This window comes from Lepisosteus platostomus, chromosome 7, assembly GCF_059453375.1.
Source record: "Lepisosteus platostomus isolate fLepPlt1 chromosome 7, fLepPlt1.hap1, whole genome shotgun sequence".
Lineage (NCBI taxonomy): Eukaryota > Metazoa > Chordata > Actinopteri > Semionotiformes > Lepisosteidae > Lepisosteus > Lepisosteus platostomus.
In genome coordinates, this window is record NC_142617.1 from 16107171 (window position 1) to 16131998 (window position 24828).

Sequence of the window (24828 nt, forward strand, 5' to 3'; positions counted from 1 at the left end):
CAATCAATTAATCCACAACTATGTACAGCAATGGAAGCAAAGCACAGGCTCAGCCCTCTGAATCTCTTCCTATCCCTTTTAAAAAGACCAAATCATGTTTTTATTAGCTACTTATATCAATGCATTGAAAAGTCAGTTTAGTTGGATAGCAACATGCTTTAATAGAAGGCATTACCAATATATAGGAAAGTACGATATGTTGTTCTGTACACAGGTGTGTTATTTAAAAGCACAAGCTCTTAGTACAGTATGTAGTCTGTTTTTTACCTCGTACTTAATTGAATTTAATGGCTGTTTTATATGATAAACTGGTGTTGCTGTAAAGCAGTAGAATTAAAGAGGTAAGACTTCCTTATACAGTGGAACAAGTAATAGGTTTATTCCATGCTGGAAAAAAAGAAGAAAGAGAACACAACGTTTTGGCCGTGGAGCCTTCTTCAGGTGTCCTTATACAGTGCCTTCTTTCTGTGAAGGCAGACAGCTCATCTTGGAAACACTTATTAACTGGTCTGTGGGAAATTGTTACAGTTAATCAGCTCTCTACATGGAGAAGCTTGGTTATTTAGTCATATTTAATCCTTATCTTCAAATGAGTGCTGACAAAACCCAGAGCAACAAATATGTACTGTATAGCCAGCTTTCTTACAGTACATACAGTAAAGTGCACAAAATGTAAATTCAGTAATGTCACTCCCCTGTCTTATCATACAGTGTGAGTCATCAAGTTGTCTGCCTCACCACATCAGCCAGTGGTTCTGTTTTCTAAATCTGTTTGCTCAGCAGGCATCCAGCAACAGCCAAGTCAAACCTTACAAGCCTGATAACATCTGAAGTCTAACAGTGCTTATATACCACCAAGGTTTCACTGCCTTGCACATAAAGGGACATAATTAATTCTGAAAGGAAACCAAATAGTTGTGCAAAGCCGATTTCTCTCCAGTGTTTGACCTGGTGCAGTGTTTCTACAGAAATTCCCTTTTACAATAAAATTCAGATACAGAGATTTCCAATTCTCATCATCTCTTCTCAACCTCCTTAATCTTTATCTCTGCAGATCTCCAAATCGACATGTTGTCTGAGGGTCTATGATTCTCACTCTTAACACCAATACACATTTTTGTGACAGGAAAATGTTTTGTAAGTATTTGAGAAAAGGCTGAGTATATTTGGACAGTTACGGAAAGTTTTCACTCAGTGATCTATATGGTATTTGTTTCCTAAAGACTATGAATTGTGACAGCAATGTATATATATACAGAGAGAGATTTTCCATCTTGTTCAAACTGTAAAAAGCAAAATGTTTACAACCGTCCAGTAGCTATCTGTTAAGATCTGTTGTCATTTAAATGCAGAAATGCCTAAGTAAAATTCCCCACTAGACAGCATTCTCTGACACATTATTTTGTTTTATTAGGATTATTCAATCTGTCACTTAAAACTAGTCATTGTACATGAATATAATTATTTACCAGGACCATTTATTATTATATAAAAAAATACCTGTATACAGCTCCTGTCACAAATAAAAATATAGATCATACTCTTTGCAAACCATTCTATGAACAATATCGCTCAATAAATGTAAACGTTTGGTTAACATTCCTTTTTTACTGCTATCTTTTGCAGGGAGAGTGTGAATCTAAGTATAAAACAACCTTTTTTATTATTAACTGCAAGTATACTGTACAAAACAGTATAATATGCAGAACTTTAGTCTGTGTTCTAAAAATAAATGTATCCTCTTTATTATTTTGTACAAATCATTATAACATCCATTGTTCACTACTTTTATATTTCTGGTCTAAAAGCTGGGTTGTAAATTATTAATTTTGTACTTACTCATTTCTACTCACTTAAATAGGTACATAAAATATAAAAGATAACTCATTTCTTGTTTATATAAACTGAAATGAATTTTATGAAACATGCCGATAACCCTGACCTAACATGTTGGTTTGTATATTTGATCAATTTCACCAATTTTATGTATTTTACTTCTTTGTATTTTCATTTACAAAGTCCCAATGGCTAAAATAATCCCCTGAGTAACCACTTTTATTCCTGTTTGTATATAGAGTTCAACTGAATTTTAAGAGTTGCAACACATCTAGATGCACTGAACACATTTATTGCAGCAGAGGAAGTTTCTTCCCATGTGTACTTGCCTTACATGAGCAGTGGAACAGTGGAAACACGGGAATGAATGACTATAATCGCGGGTGCAGTGGAGAGAGAAAGGTGATTGAAATCTAGTGACATGCTTCAAATGCTGCCAATTACCCTGTGTTTTCCAAGCGAACAAAGCTGTCCAGAAACAAGCCAAAGGCTATTGCCACAGGTTAGACTAAAATATTTTGGAGGTGAAGATTGAAGTTAATGGAATACTCCTTGTCCCACTTTTCTTGTTAGGAATAGTTTCATAAAGTAAAATATGTCAGATAAAAATGGAATTGGGAGGAATGCAGGAAGTGTGTTTTTCTGGTCCACTTTTAAGACCAAAACACCTCCTTTACAATGAGCTTTTCCCAACTGTGTAAGTGTTGCCCTTCCTATTGCTTTTCATACCTGCACAGTATCAGGTTGAGAATCAAGTCCTCTGACTGCAGTCTGGCAGGGTTTTTGAGATTTCTTTAAATTACCATTACTGTATATAAACCATGGAGAAGTGATTAATTGACTCCATTTAACAATGTCTGAATCAATTTAAATCATCTTCCACATGCAAATAATTTTACAACTAAAGAGAAAACTTTGTGGACAGAACTTTACAGAGCTTATGACCCACAGTCTATATTTGAATCTCAGCTATGAACGTAGTGAAAAATGTATAAAAATAAAACTGTTTAAACATCCTTAAGAGACCTTGCCTGGTTAGATATGGGAAGCCATTCCAGAAATGGGTACAACAAAAGAACAAACTATAGCCACAGCCAAAACAATGATTTAATACAATTACAGGTTGGAGAATGACAAATAGCAAATGTAGATTACCTCAAGGAAGTACAGTATACCTTGTGAGAGCAAGAACAGAACAGGCTTTAAGTCTTTGAAAATAACAGGGTTGTTAGGGCTAATAGAAAGCAAGGCAAACTGATCATAAAGGGACTCTAGAGAATCACAGGTGCGTAAGAAAACAAAATGCCTTTTAAAGGGTGGATGTTTAGGTGCCGCAAGAGGTTGACACACTGATGCTTGTAGGCTTTCACCTGGGGTTGCCCGGGTTACAAGCACTCTGCTTAAAAATTATTTATGAATAATAGCTTACAGCCACATCCCCACACAGATGCCAAGCCTTTACAAACTCTAAAGGAAGGCCCTTGTTAACTAGGCCACAGCCTCATAGTAAAATGAAATAACTAAAAATAAAACGTACCTCTCTATGACAGTGTGGAACACTAATGTCCTCACCTCATTCTGTTGAAATCTCCATCTAAACGGCTTAATATACAGTACATCAGCATCCAGTCTTTCTCATTACCACTTCTTTATAATGCAGACTCCAAAGCCACCCCCATGATCCTGCCAGCCCCAGTCCTCTCCGTTAGAGCCTTTTGATGAGGCATTACACAGCTCAGGGAAGCTCCCCTGCCCAGGGAGGACTGCAGTGGGCGGCTCTTTCCAAAAGCACCCTGCTCACAAGCTCAGAAAACAGCTGGCTGATCCATGCCCTGACATTACAGACACAGCCAGCACCGTCGAGCCATTAGCTGGGAGAAAATGAGAAAACCTTAAAATGGCACTCCCGAACTCGTCCTGCCCTCCTTAAGATTCAACCAGCAGATAAAAAAAAATAACAGGACTGGAATTAAACATGACATTTCCATATTGTAAAGCACAAAACAAGACCTAAAATTAACCTGTCTCACTAGACGATTGCCTAAGATCAAGCCTCAGCAAAGAGGAACAGTAACAATGGCATTCCTTTCCAGCTCCAGTCACAGCCCAGTGCTCTCACTGAACGCACAATCACAGAGGCAGCACACACACACACAAACACGCGGCCATGTAGCAGCATGGTAAAGAGATTTTTTCACAGCCACACCAAGGCACACAGACACACAGCAGCTCGTCAGGAAAACCAACACTTACAGCAGGCAAGGACTGGGATCAGGCAGCCCCCATTGTTGTTTCCTGTCAGCAGATTACAGGGCCCAGGCAGTGACTAAGGAACACTGCAGCTCCCTTTCACTACCCACACCCCCTAGCCGTCAGCTATCTCCCCCCCATACACACACCCCAGCCCCCCTCCTTCCTAACACTGCTTCACACTCTGAATGAGAACAGCTGAGCAGTGACGTCAGGCTGCACCAGGCAGGACCCCGGCTGACAGGCTCCGCCTTCTGGGCTGCCTGTTTCTGTTTGTGCTGCTTTTCTAAATGTCCCAGTCACTCCCACAACTCCTCCCCATTTCCCTGCTACAATAGGCTGCCTGAAAAGCAGATCCTGCTTCTAAAACATGGTGTGCCTCAGCTCTCTTATCTCACTGGAAAATAATGCAATGCTGTTCTGCTCTGAGGAAGGCTGACAGAAAACAAGGCTCACTCGGCCTGTTCAAATCACAGACCCCTCCCATACTCAAAGGACCTTTTCCTTTAAGCAGCTGGTGCTTTTGCCTTTACTTGTAGCAGATTTAATGCTCAATTCAACCATAAACTAAACATACATGTGTAGAAAACAAACCAGAGTAATTAAAATTAAATGTTAGATAATGGAAAATTTCATTTCAATGCAGCAGAAATTAATAAGGGTCATCTCATGCTTGAAATCAGACCATCTTATATCGTGTGTTAAAGACCAATCCTGAAAACCTTTACTCTGAAGTGTAGAAGACAAATTTACAATCTCCAAACATTGAGGTTTCTTTTTATGTGAAACGTGAAAATGAAGGAACTGACATTGTTAAATTGGAACCAGAATATTGTTTCACAAAGACTTGCTTGGATGAATAACATCCAAGAAGTTATAATATAAAAATAATACTGGTAATTAAGTCAGCAAAATGAACATTTATTTCTGATATTTAGGGCTCCGAATTCCCAAGTTTACTTTAATACCTACTTAAAAATGAAGTAAAGGGACAGCTATCTTTTTATTAATTTTCATTTTAAGACAGGCTTTCGCTTTGAGTTTCAAGAGATTTTTAAAGATAAATTTAAAAAATGGTATTATTAGATGAGGACTGTATTATAATTTAACATTAACACTCAGCTGATCTTACAGGAATTATAACAGACATCATAAAGAGGTCAAATCTCTTCATTGTCTGCTTTTTGAAATTTGAATTTGACTGAGGACATTTCACTTTTAAGAGACCAAACTGCCTGCAGGACAGAAAAAAAATACAAGACATTTGTTGAACTCTATAGGAAATATAAAAACAGATTTTGAGAAACTGTAATGGTTATCCGTTAATGAATATCAAAGAAACCTTCGGTCAAAATAAAGGTATACTATCAAAGGTGTAACATACAAATATTGGGTGTACTTGTAATATTCACATCTGTTAATCCCTCACCAATCAAACAAGTTAATATATTACTCCAATCGGTTTTCAACTGCCAGGTAATGTGGGTTCCAAACAAGGCACGTTAAACAATGAAATCAGTTTGGCAGAGCTCATGGATACTAGTTCACATCGCATAGAGCATTGAACAAAACTCACAATAATTAATAGCAAAGACTATTGGGTCCATATTTTCAGTAACAAGTGATAATGTAATTCAACATCCATAGCTACAGCTTGCACAGAAACAACAGAATTGCTAAATGGATTCTTTATTTTTTCCTCTCCAGGTATAGTAAGTAAAATCAAGGTGCTTCATGCTCCTTTTGCATTATTTCAGATCTTGAAATCTGTGGCTACAAGCTTCATATGAGAATGAGCAAGCACCCCTCTGTGGAATGCTCACAAGCCTTGAAATCATCTTAAAAAAACACATTTTCTCTTTCAGCACTGGATGTCTTGGCCAAGAGTTTGGATTACAATACAATTGAAACTAATGGAATCGCTTAAATAACAGTGCCATGACAGTTGTGTTCATCACAAAAGTACTGTGAACAGGAAAAATAAATAAGCCATGCATTATTTCTGACATAAAAATGCTTATATGATTAGGTACAAATCTGTTGTGCTGTTCTTTTTAACAGATTCAATTACACAGATAATTTAACATTTACATATAGTTACTTTAACTGTGGTATCTCTTAAACATTGGAATAACAAATTAACACAGATCTGAGAAATAAAAGTTTTGTAAATAAGTGAATAATTAGATCATTAACAATTTAATTCTATTCAACAATTGTTTAAGTACTATACTGTATATTCTTCTTTAGAGAGGAAAATGAAATGTCTTTGGTTAAATACCTAGCATGATATGAAGGAGGATAAAATAAATAATTAGTGTCTGTGTACGCACTGGGTGGTAGAAAACGAAGCCAAAACTACTGTGTTTAAATGTTGGCATAGCTAATAGATAAGGCCATCACCATATTAAATAATAAAATGAGTAAGGAAATTTGGAAAGCTAAGCAACATGTTTAAACAAAATAAGTGAATATGATACAGAGGAGCCATCATCCGTCTGATAAACCTTCCGATTCCAAATATTTTGGGTGGTTTATGACATATGAAGTGGAAAACCTTTTCTCCAGATTCCATCTGCATAGAATCAGAATCCTAGCAGGAGAGAATTTAATCCGAAAAGCAGTCTGACTTTTCAAGAATATTTGGGAGGTTCATCTAGAGGGATTCTAGGTGGAAAGGATAACCATATTTCCCAAATATGAGAATGAAAGATTAGATTTTTTTTTGCTGGCCAGAAGAATGGGAGGTGGATCTCCATAAAAAAAATTGGGGGGCCAGGGGAAGTTGTATTTCTTCCCCGTCACATTTTTTGCAATTTCCTTGGCATGGGCCTCATCAATTTCTCAATAGGGGACAAATGCCTAATATGCTTCCGAAAACTGAGGATTCCCAGGACAGAACTTCAATACAGTACTCTCCTGTGATTTATGGGATGTCTGCTCACCCTATGTATGGAACACTCTTGCATTCAGTGCAAACGTTTCCAGTCCGTGTTCAATCAAGACGCAGAGTTTCTAAATGATAATCATAGTGGCCTATATTGGAAATGTGTTTATGTTGCTGAGGATAAACAAAAGATACAAGTCTCCAACATGTACAGCCTATAAATCAATCTACTTATCACTGTTAAAAGTTCAAGAACCACCTTAAATTTAAGTGTCAGCATAAAATGGGAAATTAACATTTTGTTGAAGTTTGCTGGATATGGAGAACTCAAGACTTCATTTTTTATAATTCAATACCAGAATGATGAGGAAAGTTAAATAATGCCTTTTTGCCAGTGGTTTTGAAACAATTACAGTATTTCAAAAAGGTTCTTCTGCTTTTTAAGAAATCACTAAAAGTTAAACGTTAACTACCCTATATTCTTCTTTGTCTGTAGTCCTATTAATATCATATTAAACCTATTCTGGTTTCAGGTTTCTGCTGTCTTGGTTAATCTTATCTTAACTTTTTTTTTAGCAAATCAGCAGGTTTTATTTGCTTTGAAACCCAAATGTAATAGAACTAAATCAAATCTTTTCCATTACCATTAATTTTTTATTAAGAGAAATTTCCTAACTTTTTACAAGCTTCATACTTGAATTGCCAGAGTTGATGTAGGGCTCCAGGTTCTGACTCATTATTCTGCAGTTTGTCTTCAAGTGCTTAATCACAGAATGAGCTACAGTACAGTATATGCCTTCAGGCTCCCAGTAAAACCACATGGGTATATAGTGTGTACACACACACACACACACACACACACACACACACACACACACACTACTCAATATAATAATAGATTGTAGGACATTAAATTAAATTTTATTTAAAAAATATAAATGTACTGCAGGCCTTTATGCCCTAGCCTGTAATAAGATCTATAAGATCTGTATACAGTAACATATTGATAAACAAAGGCAGTATAGCACTCAGGTCAAAACATACATGTCAACAAACAAATTTAAAGAAATTGTAAACAAACTTAATTTTCAGCACAAAACAGTTTAAAGTAACAAAATCAGTATTGGGGATATTCTCCCTGAGCATTAACAAAATCCTGGCAGATAGGAGAGAGGAACTCTTCCTATTGCAGCTTCAGTCATATAGCAAAGTTTGGCCAGTTACAATTGTCACTGGTTGATATCCTTTTGGACTCACATCCAAGACTTCAAACCTGAAGATTAGTTTTTGAAGTTGTGCCATTGAAAACCTTGCACTGTGAGATCTCGCACTGTCTTACTGGCTTCTCTGGATGAATCTGCGGACTGTTGAGGCAGAACTTCTTATTTGCCAGACAATTTCTATCACAGATTTGACTACCTTCAATCATGCCAGTACCAACTAGACATTTACCATTGCTCAAGCTGGGCATACTCATAATAGTGTGCTGTTGTTTCCTTAATTATATCATGTATTTTATATCATGATTATTAATATTGATTCTATATCAAATATATTTGGTCATTTTAATTTAATGCAAACACACAACAATGAGTGCCTTCACCTTATTAAGTCACATGGTTTTGACTATTATGTGCTCACTTTAAAATGTAGTGTCAGGCCCAATCAGCTGAAGCTAAAACTCAGACTATTATACACAATGTAAATGCAAATATGTTTAAAAAAATACTATTATTCCAATTTATAAATTGACAAACTCAAACATCATATTCTGATGAGGTTCACATTTAGAAAGCATTTTAGAGAAGGTAATGTATTTGGAAACATCTGATACACACAGTGCTGCACCTGTGCCTATTCAAAAATACATTTATCAATTTTAAAGTGCTGTTTAGTCAGAAATAACAAGACGTAAGGTGCATAATGCCGGTGGAAACAGTACCCTTGATCAGGGCGTATTGAAGAAACAAGTTAAATAAAAACAAGCAAGCTGATCACTGAAATCATCAATGCCTTGAAAGAGCTCAGCTGCTATGAAAACCAGCAGACACATTGTTCCTCCAGGAACTACTGGCCTAGAGGGATATTGGGATAATTAAATTAAGACTCCAATGGAAGTGCATCAACATTACACAATGCTTCATCTGCAACCTGGTGTAACAACAATTTACTTCCCCTGTTTATTTCTTGGCTAATCACATTAATTTTTTTTTCTGAAGCAGCTGTTACGTGAAATCATTGTTTAACCACACAATGAAAAATTCAAACTGAAACAACAGGGGTCATATAAGTGGATTAAATCAAACACTTTCAGCATTCCACATTACTCTACAAACCTGAGGTTAAGGATACTTGGACTCACATCCAAGACTCCAAACCCTAATAGGTCATTAGTACTCAATACTTGTACTGGATAGCTCAAATCCACCAGGTTTTATACTGTGAATGTTTTCAATACATAACTGAAGATCTATATCTAGACTGACAGGTGAAGCTAATAACTGGTGGAATTAAATAGTTGAAAACATAGCTGGAATGAACAAATGTGAATCATGACTGGTACTCTTCAGAACCAGGCTTGGTGATCTTCGAAATGCTTAAAAACAGATTGCATTCTTTTCTTTCTTTTAAGTGAAAGGAACTCTGCCCACTCTCATATGCAACATGTCATGATGGAATTAATTCAAGAGAAGGGCAGTGACACATTCAATGGGGGCGCTGGCTTCGGAAAAACAAAAGTATTGAAGAAACAACCTTTTTCATGAAATACTGCACTGGTATTCTTGTCATGATCATTTTAACAAGCCTAACTGCTGATCCCCCTCAATCATTAGGTAGCTTTAATGAGATCCGCCCGAGGGGTTGAAAGCACACCGGATTGTGAATGTGAAATGGAGGAGGGGGCTGATCAAGCCAAGTGGGAATGGTTAGGATAACTGCATCATTGGAAGAGTAAAAATAACCAGGAAGGTCACCAGGTCTCAGAATGCATCATTCCCTTCATTGTAAACTGCTTTGACTCCATACTGTGTAATAAGGCGAATCAGTAAAAATCGTTAACCTACTGAGAATTAAAGCTTATGACTAAAGCATTAAAAATGTAAAGGGCATAAAAACAATTACTAAACAAGATGGTGGATGACTGCTTGGAATTTACCTTTAAGACCAATATTTCCAATTACTTAAGAATAATCACTTCCCCTTTATCAATGTTTAACTCTAATTTAAACATTAAAAGTCATCAAATACTAAAGCACCTGTAACAGTTATCACAAAGTACTCCAGGGTGTGTCTTATAATTGCACACCTGCCTCCTAGCTGAAGGTGTTAAACCTTTCATGGCCTACAAATCCCTGTGAACTGTGGGAATGTGCCAGTCTAGGGTACAGAGTTCATTTGTATGAGGGAATTAAAGAGCGTATGTTGGGCCAGGAAATCCTCCTAAAAACTGTGAAACAAGTGAAAACTTAACAGTTTTAGTATATTATAGTGTTGGGGAGTCTTGTAGCTCTGCAAATGGTTTACATTCCATTATATCACAATAAAAACCTGTCTAACTTACTTTGGTACAGTAGGTTTGCTTTCTACCATACTTTATTTTTTCTGTGTATTTCAAAGGCTTTGTTTTCAATGTGCTTCAGCTCACAATGTAATAATATTTTCTGAAGGGTGTTTCCTTATTAATTGAATCTTAATCTTAATTGAAGCAATTGGAGTATATGAGCACTAATTGTGCACCCTTGTAGTTCGCGGCAAGGAATGTACAGTATAAATATTTTTTTATCGATACTGAGGTATAGTTTATGCTAAATTGAAGTTTGGGTGATGTAGGTGTGTGGGAAAAGATATAGCACTTCAGTTAATGATGAAGTAAGTTCCCAATTACATTAAACCATTCTGGAATCCATCGGGATTAAAAGAGCTTCATAAATTTGACCATCTGTTATGATTATCACTATAATTACAGTAATCTGACAGACTTTCTTGAACAAGCACAACATTTTGGACTGCATGGATTTTAAAACAGCAGAAAAGCACAAGAAGCATAAACCATTTTAAAAGGTGGTTTGAAGCATTAACATTGTACAGCAGCAAAGGGACAGATTGTAAAATCACCTGACAATAGTCCAACAGCTTTAAATGTTGACCCCCAAAACCCAATTGTTCTTTATGTTCAGTGTAGCCTTCATCAGTTCAGTGAAGCCATTCTAAGAATGAATGAGAACCAAAAACACAGCAACCTACAGTACAAGCCTGACCTCAGATAAAGAATGTATACACAAGTTCATGTCTTCCTAATAAAGTCAGTGAAATAAAGTTTAAAAATGCAAACATCTTAGAGACCACTAAATTGCTATTTATCATTCTAAGCTTCAAGCACAGTCACCAAAGACTATGTGAGTTTAGTATTATGCAAGAAATACTATTACGATTGCCTTGCATTTATAAATATTTACAGGTTTAAAATGTGCTGCATGTTATTTTAGAAGTCCTTACCAAAATAATCTGCAGTTCTAATGCTATTAGTCTGTATTAAAAAAAAAAAAGCTTTGCAAGTTTTCCTTGCTTCACTGTTGGTTTTATTCTCAATTTCATTATTAAAATGTGCAATACTGTTGTCCAAATCCAGAAGGGGAAGATTTTCATATTTCATTTGACTAACAAAAACACACTTCCATGGTAATTGCAGAAAGAATGATGATTACTACAATTTTGATTTTGAAATGAAATGGTCTTTTGGAATATGTCTAACTACTAAGATAACTGAAATATATGTTTCACTAATTAGTGCAAGGTAAAAAATAGACTAAACTGAATGACATTTTAAGAAATGCATCTGCACTTAAAGAAAATATTTTGAGGTAAGAAAAATGTTAGGTAAAACAGGGAAAAAATAGCAAAACATTTACAGGACTAAGATTGACTGGAAATATACTGAAAAGAAGGTGGAATCATAAATTATGCAGATTAACACATTTAATGTTAATAGTTAAATTTTTTATTTGCATTGTAGAAACTAACTGGTTTAATCCATAGAAATGCTGAGTTAAAGTGAGTTAAAATGAGTTAAAGCTCACAGATATAACCTTGAAAATATAAGTGGTTTCAGTACTTATGCAAGTTAAATGCAATTCACAGATTAGCAAACACCGATACCATAATTTCTCTCAAAAACACATTTTATTTTTGGGTATGAAATTGTCATCCACTTGTGCAAACCAGTTTATTAGAAATAGTGGATTAGCTTAAACAGAATTAAGACACACTGTACAAGGTAACTTGCTTTTCTTTTGTTGCGAACTGTACCTACAGTACTGAAAAAAAATGTTATTTCTCTCTCATCAGTTTGTCAGCAGAAACACTATCATTTTTCAATCAGTGCACTACAATATAAGGTTCCTTCCTGTACAAAAGATAAAGTTTGAAGCATTAAAAGACTTTTCTCAAGGTTTCTCAAAGATGGTAGCTCTACAGAGAGGTCTCATCTCTTTCAAGTTAGTCATATACAGCAGGCATCAGGCCAGTCTCATTCATACAGGAATGAGTTCAGCTGTATGTATAGGATGGAATTCAGTAATTTTGCATCAACAGCACACTACATTTTTGCCATTGGATTTGGACATTATAATCCAATTTTCATCAAGTCCTCCCTGAAATCTTGCACACCCTCATGATTTTATGGCACATTCCAAGCAATCCCATTTTTTAATCAAAATTAAAGGCACCCATTGGTTTACTTCACAGAAATTGTTGCTAATTGTCTAATATTGTGGCTACCTGAATCAAGAGGATTAAATAGCCTCCAGCAGATGTTTCCTAGTGTTTATGAAGCCCATATAACCTGCAGCACCAGCTCTGAGAAACTGAGAAAATAAAACATTTTTTCATCTGCCATCGCAAGATCCAGACCTATAGAATGCCCCTGGGACAGAAAAACCTATAAAATATTATTGAAATATTCCAATACTTTTTACATCAAGCTCCAAGAAAAAAATAATTATCAAAATATGTCCACCACCTTATTTGGTTTTAGGGCATGGTGCTTGTGACCATTTGCTCTCCCTCAAAACAAGCGCTTTGCCTTCGCTTTTGCTATCCACACTTCATGTTAATATGAACTGCTGTACTGTATGTTATTAACATATTTTTAGGCCACCATCTGTATCGGCATGCTTGCCAAGAGGAGCCATGTTGCGGCCTGCTTTATGCAATAAATAAGGAGTGATGCCCACAAGTTTACACTAAAGCCTCCTCCTGAGTGAATCTGACTACATGGTACCTGATGAGTTTTCATGGCCTCAAAGAATCAGATTTTAACTTTTAATGTGAAGCAATGTGGAAGGCTTGGGGATAAAGTAGAACATCCTGGGAGACAGCCACAGGACATCTCTGCCTTAGTGAGTTATATTAGAATATAGCTCATATTTTGGGTTTTTTTTGTATACGTTTGTTGTTTTTAAGGTACATAGAATTGCCACTTTATCATTTAAATCCTGCAGAGGCAGAGAAATCCATTTCCCTACCATGGGATTTTGGGAACAACGTTTCTATATAAGAGGGATATGTCTACTCAAGTCGAACCATTCCTAGAAAAGCCGACAGAAAATTGACAGGACCAAACAGAAAAACAGCTAAAATACCCAACATTGTACCAAAGCAGATGAAATTAAATCATGTATGACAACCCAATACACTTCTGCCTAGTAAGGCAGAAAGGAATTGAAAATACTGTTAGTCAAGGTGAATTAAAGAAAGACTGCTGTGTAGGGTGCTTCTGCTGCATTCAAAGGATACGTTTTTAGTCAATTATGCTTTTATTTTTTTTAATCTTTGGCGACATGTAGTAAGAATTTTCTCGTCAACAGCTGGGTAGTTACATACAAACCCTTGGAGATTCCAGGTTGTGACGTATGAAGTTGAATGCTCTAATTGGGTAAAGTCATGTCGCAGCAGTACAGGAAAGCAGTAAGTGGAGCACTCTACAGTAAGATATACAGTATGTAATGATACTAGACTGACAGATAGCAATTGTCCATTTCTTTGTTTAGACTTTGTTTAGGACCTTTATGGTGTCATTTGAGATAAAAAAAAATAAAAGCTGCAATAACTTTTTATATGATCTATTTCTGAAACTCTGAAAAATGCTACTTCACCATGTCTTCAATTTTCTCATTAAAATGCCCAGTTATCTCACAAGAGCATTGAGGCAAGATCCACATTTACAGATATAAATTCAATAACATAAACACCCCTACTCAGATCTTTTTTTTTTGTAAGGCACTCTGGTACATTTATGGCTCCCACGACATCAAAAATCTATACATGAATAAATCTGTTGATTTTTAACTATTACTCTCTCTATGCTTTAAGACATTGTCAAACCAAAGCACTTCACTGACAGCAGAAATTCAATGTATAAGAAAATGATTGTTGTCTGCAATATGACAGGCTTTCAGATACCCATTTGTAGAAAAAAAGAATTAGAAGATTTATAGTTACTGTATAATTTAAGTTTAGACCTGAGGCACTAATGTATCAAGGTCAGTCATAGTTTCATAAAATATTCTAAAAGCATAATTATTACTTGGAACCCTATTAAAATACACAATCTTCAGGATGTTCCTTATTGTGTTTAGAAGATAAAAAATTAGCTTCTTAAACCAAGATAATAAACTGTATCATTTTTAAAAATTAAATCTTACAGTGAAGGACACAAAAAAATCGTAGGTTAGAAAAGACAATCAAATATCTTCTCACCTTCTCACCCCCAGCAGTGGTGTAATGAAGGAAAACTGATCCATTCAGACATCAACCTTTTAGATCTAAGCTCAGGCATAGTTAAATACCTGCCAATGCATTCCAGCACAGGATTTGCATACAACCAAATTTTTTGCTTGATTTACACATTAATGCAGTTACAGTCAAAGGACAAAGTAAATTAGCATTATTATCTGTAAACATCTGTAAAGACTTTTCTTTAACTGGAAAGGTTTGAAGTAATGTTCTTTATGTTAAGATTTTGCTTTACATTTTTGTAAGAATTATTAGCCAGTGTAGATAAGCGATAAGGTAACATGGCTGTTGGTGCCATGGTGACCATCACACAACTCTATGGTTGATTCCAGTAGGTTAAATGGCTGCTCTTAATTGTGCACTCCATGAATAAGGGAACTGATCACCCCCCTCATCAATTGTACTGGCCTGAACTACCTCTGGTACTGATTATTTCCAGGTATGGCAAGATTTCAGTAGGGGAAAATATCAAATCCAATTTTGTACATTCACCTGGTCTGTCTCTTCCTGGTATAACCACCTTCTTTCTAGGCAATTCCATCAAGAGAACAGAGGAAGAGGACACTTTGGCAACCAAAATAGAACACTTACACAACAGGCCACTCAAGTCAACAGATTCAGGTTTAACAGAGATTTTCAAATAAGGAGATAAAGATATCTCGGCATGTACATGCTGTGTCACAATCAAATGAACCTATTAAGTAAGACAACAAACAGAATAAACCAGTTATGTTTCTTAACTAAAATAATTTACAGTGATCATTCCAGGGAGGCCTTGCCAGGTACTGTATCACAATGTGATTAGGACATAAAATAATGCAAGATGCATGTTATCATGGGCATAGTACTGTGTGAATCTCTGACCAAGAAGGGAATTACCCTTTTTGTAACAATGCTTAACTGCTCACACACCATTGACTGATGACTCAGTCGGAACAGAAATTGCTTCAGCAATCACCAGAAAGGCATCTATAGACTTTTCAACAGTAACACAATTAAAAACCCTATGACAAATTAACCATTACCAGTTGCTTTTTCCCCCACTGACGGAAGTCAGATTTAAGCCATCTTTAGTGGCAGATGATGGCAAAATTAGGCATATGCCCCATCACAGTAGTCATGATTACTGATTTAAGCAAGCTTTGAGGTCAACACTGATAATCTTAAAATCCTCCTGCAGTAATTTTGCAAGGCTCAAAAGAGAAGCCCTCCAAAAAACAGTTTTCCTGTTTAATAAAGGGTACACATATATATATATAAACTTGACCTTCTAGTTTCATCATCTTTCAAAGACCTATTTCAGTATGAAATATTACTGCTGTGCAGTCTCAGTGCTTGTCAGACAGCATGCTCATTAAAACAGGCCTCAGACATACTGTACTCTGTCTTTCACTTCCCGGTACTGGTACAGTACCATCAGTCCAGCAGCCTGCATTCATTATGTCAATCTCTCATGAAGTCTGCCCTTGTTAAAACTGCCAATTTGGCAATACGCGAGTCTGCACTTTAGCGGCAGAACATGAATAAAACCCTGGTAGTGCTGTGCTGATATGTGGGGTCTTCTACTCTAGAATTTCCATTGCCCACCCAGTCTGCTCCTGCAGCATTTAGCACCAAAGAGTACTTGGCATTTTCACATTTTTGAGGAAGCAAATAAGGCCCCTAACACTAAACTGAACCATTTCAGATTTTCTGAGCTGCAGGTTCTGGTACCTCCTGCACAAAAGAAAACAGAAAACCAACCTAAACAAATCATTTGACGGATACGAAGTTTCCAGAACTTTGGCTTGGCTTCACCAAGAGCATGACGCTTTTGAAGCCTCAATAGGATCGAGCTACCGTGAACGGCATTTCTTGCTTATGTGATTTGTTCTCCTCTCACATGCCCACTTGGCTCCTTCAACCCGTTTCATACAGTGTGTATTGATAACATGGATAAAGGGTTTACGTTTGGTTCAGGTTCACTTCTCTGTAATGTGGAGATTTAAAGTCTCCCTGACAGAGCACCAGCATTAACAGAAATGAAAGCTTCTTTCCAGACCTCATTTTGCAAATTACTTGATGAGTGCTTGATTCACAGTCTGCAGCAAAATGCAAGATTTATTTTTTTACATCATGCAGTCATCATCAACAATTGCTGCTTTCTAAATTACATTTTGCTAATTGAATGGGTGCAGACTGCACCAATTGCCTGCGATACCTAGGGGATATGCAAAGACATCCAAATCACATTTTTTAATCATTTCAAGTACTAAGTGATAAACAGGCATTAACAGACAAGACATAAATAACTGCAGCCTTTCAACACTCCAAGGACCTTAGACTTAGAAAAGGGTACAGTATGCCTTGAGGAACAAAAGTTGTAACTATTCAGGCCACTGTAGCAACAGCACCTATTAGTTTGCTAACAATCCTCCTTCATTATCTTGAGCCTTGTATATGAGCATTTGTATATAAAGACTTATATAAATGATGCAATACCAAGGAATACCTTAGAACTGCGTGGGATGGTACAGACAATGCAGATGCAGCTCTCAGAAATCCCCTGTAATTCCAGCCATAAAACTCAGCTTTCTAGGGTTCAACACTCATCTCTCACATAGCCTCAGTTTTATTCAGTAAGTGGATCACATTCCATCACGTTCTGATTGATCCAGTCCTTCACTCTGAAAATCCAACACCATTTAGATAGTGCACATGCCAATCCAAAGAGACTCACATTCCACAAACAGTTATACACCAACAGGGTTTTTGAGAGTTTATTCCTGATTGGAAAGCCAAAAAATAGACGTTTAAACCGTGTATGCATCAAAAAAGCCACATTTGGCAAATTTATGTGCTTCAATATTTGATAAAATATATGCAAAAACCTAGGAAATAAATTTGAACTTAACTCACATGTATCTTAAATATTATTCTTCCAATGAATTCTTCTCACAACTAATTTATCATCTTTTGATAAAGAATCAACAGAAAAGAGATAAACGTCTCTACTGAGCCATGTAGCAATGCTGCAATCCATACTGCAATGTTATCCTCCCTCAGAACTCCTTTTAAGATTATTCATTCACAATAAGGCAGCTATTAGGTCTCTAATATCATTATCTTTTTTTCTAATTTGACTTTTGACCTTACATTTTACATTAATATGCAAAGATAGTTTACCAGTTTAATGATCTGGACTGATTATCAGCCTATAGAAGGAAGGGGTGTATGCTCATATTAAAAACCTAAAAGGCTGAGCCATTGAAATGTGTTTGAGCAATCTGCATTATTCATCTTAGCATAGGGGCTACAAGCCTAAAGTCAGTAATGAGAATCAAAATAACCTTCGTTCCACAATAAGTCATGGAAGAAGCAGTCAAACAGTAAATGTATTTCATTTGGCTAAGATTCTCTAAGATCGCAACGCCTCAAACTTGATTGCAAAGATGCACATAGAGAATGCAGCACCAGGTGCAATTGTAATTATTAGGAACTATGCATCAGATATGCTGCACATCATACTCTGTGAACAAAGCACACCCATTGACGCAATGCTGTCTGCTCTGCCCCTAGCTCACCTGCAGCTCTGCAATACAATCAGGCCAAATCAACAGAAATCAGAATGTCTTCAGCTGCAGGTTCATTGCAGGGAGCATCTCCGATTCCATGCTGGATCCCAGTATGGTTATCTAAGCTTTTGTTCCCTATCCCGACAATCCTGTTATGTCCCTAACCACTCCTGCTCTTCAAAATCAAAATGAGAACCACATCACCACAACCCTGAGACAGTCATTAGGTAAGATCCCATGACACGCAGCCTTGCATGCCACTGTGTTCCTTTGCACAGGGAACTGATCTGAGCAGCTTTTAAAAACGCACTTTGCAAATAGATCCAGAGTTGCAATTCTAACACATGACAGGCCTGTAATAATCACATCTTGTATTGCAAAAAGACGAACTGTTAAAAAAAAACTAAAATTAGGTTTTACTTTAAAAATGCTGTCACTGTGAAGAAGAAAAAAAATCAAGGCCACGATGGCTTCTATAGTGTAATACCGCATTGCTAACTAAGACACACAGCTGTGTTAGATCTAATCGAAAAGCACACACAAGCTGTAAGGTTCTTATACAGCTCGCCTTAACTCGAGTGCTTTCTTCATGAAACATGCTTGTTATTTGGAACAGACATTGCAGGATTTCAAAACTGTGGAAAACCAGTTCTTTTATGCAGCTGCAGGCTATGTTGCACTGCCAAACTTATGTTGCCTATTTGAAAGTCAGTTTCTTGAGTCCAGCAATTAGGCTTAGGGATTTGCACAGAGAACATGCAAAACAAGCATGCAATTGTGTGCATTGTCTCTGTACGTGATAGGAAAGGGGATGAGTGTGGGTGCCTGCAATGCTGACGAATTGTTTTGCCATTTTGGGAGGAAAAAAAAAACATAAGGTCACTTTTGATACCTCTAAGGACAAATAATAATGGATGACGGCAGAAATCTGAAAGATCGATTCAAATGAGACAAGAAAGGTAACACTTTCTGATGAATGAAACATTTTTAGCCAATTAACAAATACAAAATAATGCTTCTTTGGCTAATTCTAAAAACATACATTCCCCAGATGCCCGAATGTAAATTGTCACCACTGTAGCTTCCAGCCACTAAATGACAATGCACAGTCCAGTCCTTGGAACATATAAAGTTCAGATTCAGTCAAGAGGTCAACATTTGTGGGCTTAAGAAGCAAGGTCAAGGAGAAAAGTAATAGATGGAGGGAGAAATGGAAAGATGTCCACGTACAGTAACACGTTTTAAAAAAAAGGCAGCTCTCAAGAAAATGGCATTAGAACCAAATGATTTTGAATTGCAGCCCTCAATGATTCTCTGAAGCACAGCTGCCAGTTAAGCCTGGCGAGACGCTGTACTAAATTATTAATCATGCCCGTTTAGTAATAATTGACTAAACAGTTTGTCCAAAGGGAGAACAAAAAAGGCAGGATTTAAGTACTCACATCAGATTCCAAATGGTTAACACAGTGTCAGCATCCTAGAAAGCAGGGCAGGCCGGCCATTGTCCTGAACTTCGCATCCCAAAAGACAAAACCCCGCCGGGGCGACAGGCTGGAATGAAAGAGCGAGGGAGCTGTGGAGAGCAGGGTGTGTGTATGTGTGAGACTGCGTGTGCGCGCGAGTGAGAACGTGTGCATATTGGTCACACTGGGGAGGGAGGACGGTTGGTATCCAATCCAAATCCGTAAGCCAGATGCAGGAGAAATGAGAGGAGTATAGCTCAGTGCATCCTCAATATTGCTTATGCCACAGGGCCGTAGTCTTGGTGCTGCAGTGGAATTAAATTCTGCAGCCCCCAAATATCTGTAACTGTAAAAGATCGAGCCCTTTTGCCAAAAGCCAGGCACAGAAGCAGGCAGGCAGTGAGGAAGTGGTGCCTTTCTGTGGACAGTAGAAAGTGATTTGTAAAACTCTGAATTGAAGACAGAATTTGAGAGCTGGAAGAAAACAAGATTCACTGCTTGTGTTATTTAAGACTATGACAACAACAAAAAAAAAATCTGCAGTGTTTTCAAGGAAGGATGGTATGTAATTCCCTTTTTCTGGCAGGGCTAGCCAGCCCCATAGTGGAAGGTGCTAATTAATATGCACAGATAGTCCAATGAAAGGGCGAGAGAGCAAGGAGACATGAAAAAAGGGGCAGGGAGTCCAACTGGGACATACATATTTGAACAGGCGAGAGACAGAGAGGGGGAGAGAGAAAATGGAGTCAAGAGGAAGGGGGTTGTTCTATAGTCAGTGTGCATGTGTTTTATAGAAATTAAAATTAAATTCAGAATTTTCTGAAGGGATTTTTTTTTCTTTTCCCCAGTAAAAAGTGGCTGTTATCCTGCCTTCCAGATGCCCATTTGTATTTCATTCATCATTTATTAAGCACTTCTATAAAGCTCAGAGAAAGAGAAAGAGAGGGAGGGGTGTGGGTGGAAATGAGGCTGTGCTGAGGGTGGTGATGGGGAGGAGGGGAGGGTTCTCAGAAACCATCATCTCAGGATTTTATTGCAAGAGGATGAGGTTGCCATGGAGACTGCATCCAGCACACTGGAGCCCAGATGGTAGTCCCTTCAGCCTGATGCTTTTTTCCCCCCTTTCTGCTTGGCTCAAGAGTATCTTTCACAAAGCCAGTAACTTTAGCAGTAAATGCACATTCACATAAACACAAACCAAGAGTAGAACAAAGTGGTTTAGGCTTTGTTGCACCTGTTTCTTGGCAACAAGGGTGGACAATTTTGAAAGCACCACAGAATGGTTCCTTAGAATACACCGATTCTCAAATAAGATTTTGATTTATGCATTTCATTTTCAGCTATAATTGTACTTGTCTTAGCAAAATAAATCACCTTATAAAGACCTTTTTTTGATCGCTCTACCAATTTTTGAAAGCTTTTTTGCTACATCGTAAAACAGGTTTCAAAAGAAGCACATCTGCCAGTAATTTGCAGTATTTTTGTTAGAAGAGTTCATATTATTCTGCATAGCATAGAACAAATCAGGCCAGATCGAGATACCACTGTTCTATATAAATCTCTCTTTTAGGAATCATGCTCTGATCTGCACAGCCTCTAAAAGCTGAAATTCCTGATTCACACATGCTCAGTTGTTCCAAGCAAAAACATTAGTCTCACAATTCGGAAATAAAAGAAGGTGCATCTTCTAACCTTGTTCCTTTCTTACAAATCTCTTTTTAACTGCAGAGTAAATTCAGCATCTTGTGTTGCAGGACTAAGAAACACAAAGCAAAGCAGCATTACAAAGGCTAATCTTTAAAGACAATAACACAGCTTTGGAATTAGACCTTGCAATTGAGAAAGTTCTCTTCCCACAGAGTTCATGCATGGCTCAACTTCAGTACTGCCTACACATTAGACAACAAGGGTTGTCAGCCAATATCATCTCTCACTTTCAAAACGTTCAACATTTAAACACTCTTAAATTTTCTTTTGCTCTCCCACACAACTTCTAAAAGTGTGCCATGCATTCTATGGAAGCAAAATTACTGTTTTCGAGGTTAGAAATGTAAACCTACAAAGCTATGGGCTATCTATAGATGAAATAAAGCAAACTCTTGTCACAGCAAATCACAAATGCTACTTAAACTTACACTGAATGAACAGAAAAGTGGCACAGATTCAATGTGTTCAAGCAGATAACACTTATTACTATTTCCTCAAAAGCATTTTAAAATCCTACCCAATTTTTCATTATTTTCTTGCTGTATGGGGTGATCTACTGGTTTATGGTTAACAGGGTGTTCCTGACTCATTATAAGACTCCTTGCATTAGTTCAATAATGATCTTAAGCAACTCAGCAGCAGAGGCTACTGGTGCACAGATAACACTAATGTCTTGGATAATAGCGTCTTCCAAATTGCATCATCTGAATGAGGACAAAAAGAGCAGAAATAGTAGTAAGAATTAAAAAGTTTATGTATAAAGTGTTTTATTTTTTTAACTACCTTTTACTCTTGAGCAAAAGAATAAGATTTAAAAAATAACATTTTTAACTTTCTGAAATATAAATAAGGAAGAATCAAGTCTACAGAGACAGACAACTTGCACGAGCATCAGAATAGTTGTAAAATCATGATTTTCAATAATGTCAATAAATCCCCACTTTTGTGTAACACATTTTCAAAATGTTTTGATATAGTCACTTTTTAAAAATGTTTTGTTAAATGTATCAAGCAAAAAAAAAACACAAGAGTGGGTATTAAAACATGCTTTAGGCTTGCCTCAAACAGTAAAATAAGCTAAATAACTTTCTCTTAAAGCAAAGAGCTGCTTATGTTTACTTAGATCCTGCCAAGTTAAACAGCAACGTACAATGTGGAAAAAAATTACTGAGTGATAAACTGAACATTTTTAAAGATATCACAAAGGCACTTCACAACTGTTATGTTTGAAAAGGCAAGGAAAAATATTGGTACCAAAATTGTTTTGAGACACTTGCCTTTTATAACGCTTAAAGTTTATTTTTCCCCCCTAAAATATTGTGCTAACATATTATATAATCCATATTTTTTTAATGATTTCATTTTTACAAAAGACGGAACTTTGAAATCAGTTTCCAGTCTTAATTAGGACAAAATATTTTGTTGGATAAAATGTTATTTCAGCAGTTGGCAGGAATAAAGACTGCTTGCGTCATTATCTGGACAGTTAGCTTACAATCTCCACCTACGGCTCAGATTCTGAAAAACCGGTTCTAAAGCAGGAGATGTTTCAAAGACCATTAAAAGGAGAATTAAATTGATTTTTTTGCTGTTTATTAAGAAAGTACTGTAAATTAGCTCAATTATAACTTAAGAAGAACAGTGACTGCAACAGAGCTAATACAGTATATGTCTGGAGAACTCACATGGATGGAGGCCTACACAAACAGGCATTGAGATTACATTTAGTGTAATATACTGTTTAGCCATCAGTATAATTTACCGCTGTAGGGCAATGCTACACTGTGCAGCAAAATCAATACATTGTGCATTGTTCACGTTGTCCTCAAAGAAATAATAAAAATAAATAAGAAATACAAAATAAGAGCCTAAATATTCCACAGACTGTATTTAATGACTATGTGAATTGAATCCAAATGTGTACAGGGAAACAATCTCAATTTAGTTTTGCTTCAGGTTTGCACATTTCTGATTTTTAAAAAAGGGCTACCCACAGATGAAAGAAAGTTGACAGTGATGTGCTTACAATTCTGTTACTCCAGGACAGAGCATTAAAGAACTTGCCCTCAGTCAAAATACCAGTAAGACCCTGTGAAACTATTACCTAATGATCTAAAGCTGTCCTATTGTACCTGTCAGGTAGGCTTGACAAACATAAGACAGACCTTTCTTCACCTTACTTGGCCAGAACAATCCCTAGATTTTCATCCTATTTTTAAGAGGTGAAATAGACAGTTCAGTCTATTCACACACCATCATCCACATCACAGCCTCAATTGAAAACGCTCTGGTAAAAGAATGGATTTGGATTAGGCCACTAAAATTCCAGAACCTTGCAGAATATAAGCCAAGGTCTGTTCTAGAGAACTGGGGCTTCTGTATATAGCAAGAAACTTGGCAGTGTGTTCCTTAATTTTGTCCAGTAAATATATAACAAGTAAAACTACAGTAGGTATAGAATTTAGTTTTCCACAGGAATTACAATAAAGAGCGTACAGTATATCCTATTCTGACTATAGCTCCTTGAACTGTCAGGCATACTTTGTCATCTGAAGGCAGATTAGATTAGACTAGCCTGGAGAATAAAGAAATCAGCAACATTACATTCATTTAGAAAAGAAAAGTCATACTTACCAAGCCATCCTGTCCTTATTTCCAGCTAGACTTTACAATCACCTTTTTTCCTGAAAGAACTGTCCTGATACTTCTTCTTTGTGAATTCAATCACACACACCAATGGGGGTAATATGCAACCTAAATAACAGAACACCTTTGAGACCATGAAGAAGATATTACCATGCACATAAAAAAAATTTGCCCAGCATGGATGAGAACGCTTTAAAACCTATGATCTTTTGTATCTGCCTTTCTTTAAGAATAAGGCATTAGAGTATAATGACATTTCATGCAGCATATTAATTTCCTTGAACTATTTTGTGTTACTATCATGATCTTCCTTTAGTCACAGAAATATTTGCTCCTGAAGTAAACATGTTATATTTCATATTTTTAATTATACTGCTTCTAGCTCCAGGAGTCAGTTAACGTACTCAATTGCTGTGTACAGTACTTTATGATATAAAGTATCATAAATTTTATCATAAATTTGATAAAGTACATTGGTGGTGGTGGAGGGGAGTCCCCATTACCTGTAAAGCGCTTTGAGTGGAGTGTCCAGAAAAGCGCTATATAAGTGTAAGCAATTATTATTATTATTATTAATTATTATTATAATTATTATTATTATTTATGTACAGTGCACTGCTTCACCATTGAGCAGACAAGTTCTTCATGGCGACATCTTGTGGCAGAGGATGGTATAAAAACAATTGTCACA

At 36.7% G+C, this 24828-nt stretch overlaps 1 protein-coding gene across 7 annotated transcripts in view; it reads right to left on the minus strand.

Moving 5' to 3' along the window:
* LOC148658386 (tripartite motif-containing protein 2-like) overlaps positions 1 to 24828 on the minus strand; it is a 46885-nt gene that overhangs the window by 17585 nt on the left and 4472 nt on the right. For 2 of the 7 annotated variants that reach the window (XM_088639503.1, XM_088639497.1), the window contains exon 1: positions 4090 to 4252. The exons of 1 other annotated variant lie outside the window; for it this stretch is intronic. The gene's annotated coding sequence lies outside the window, so the exon portion shown is untranslated. Of the gene's footprint in view, positions 1 to 3373; positions 3932 to 4089; positions 4253 to 19763; positions 19927 to 24125; positions 24246 to 24828 lie in introns of those variants that run through there. 4 more of the 7 variants (XM_088639500.1, XM_088639499.1, XM_088639502.1 and 1 more) reach the window with 4 other exon arrangements.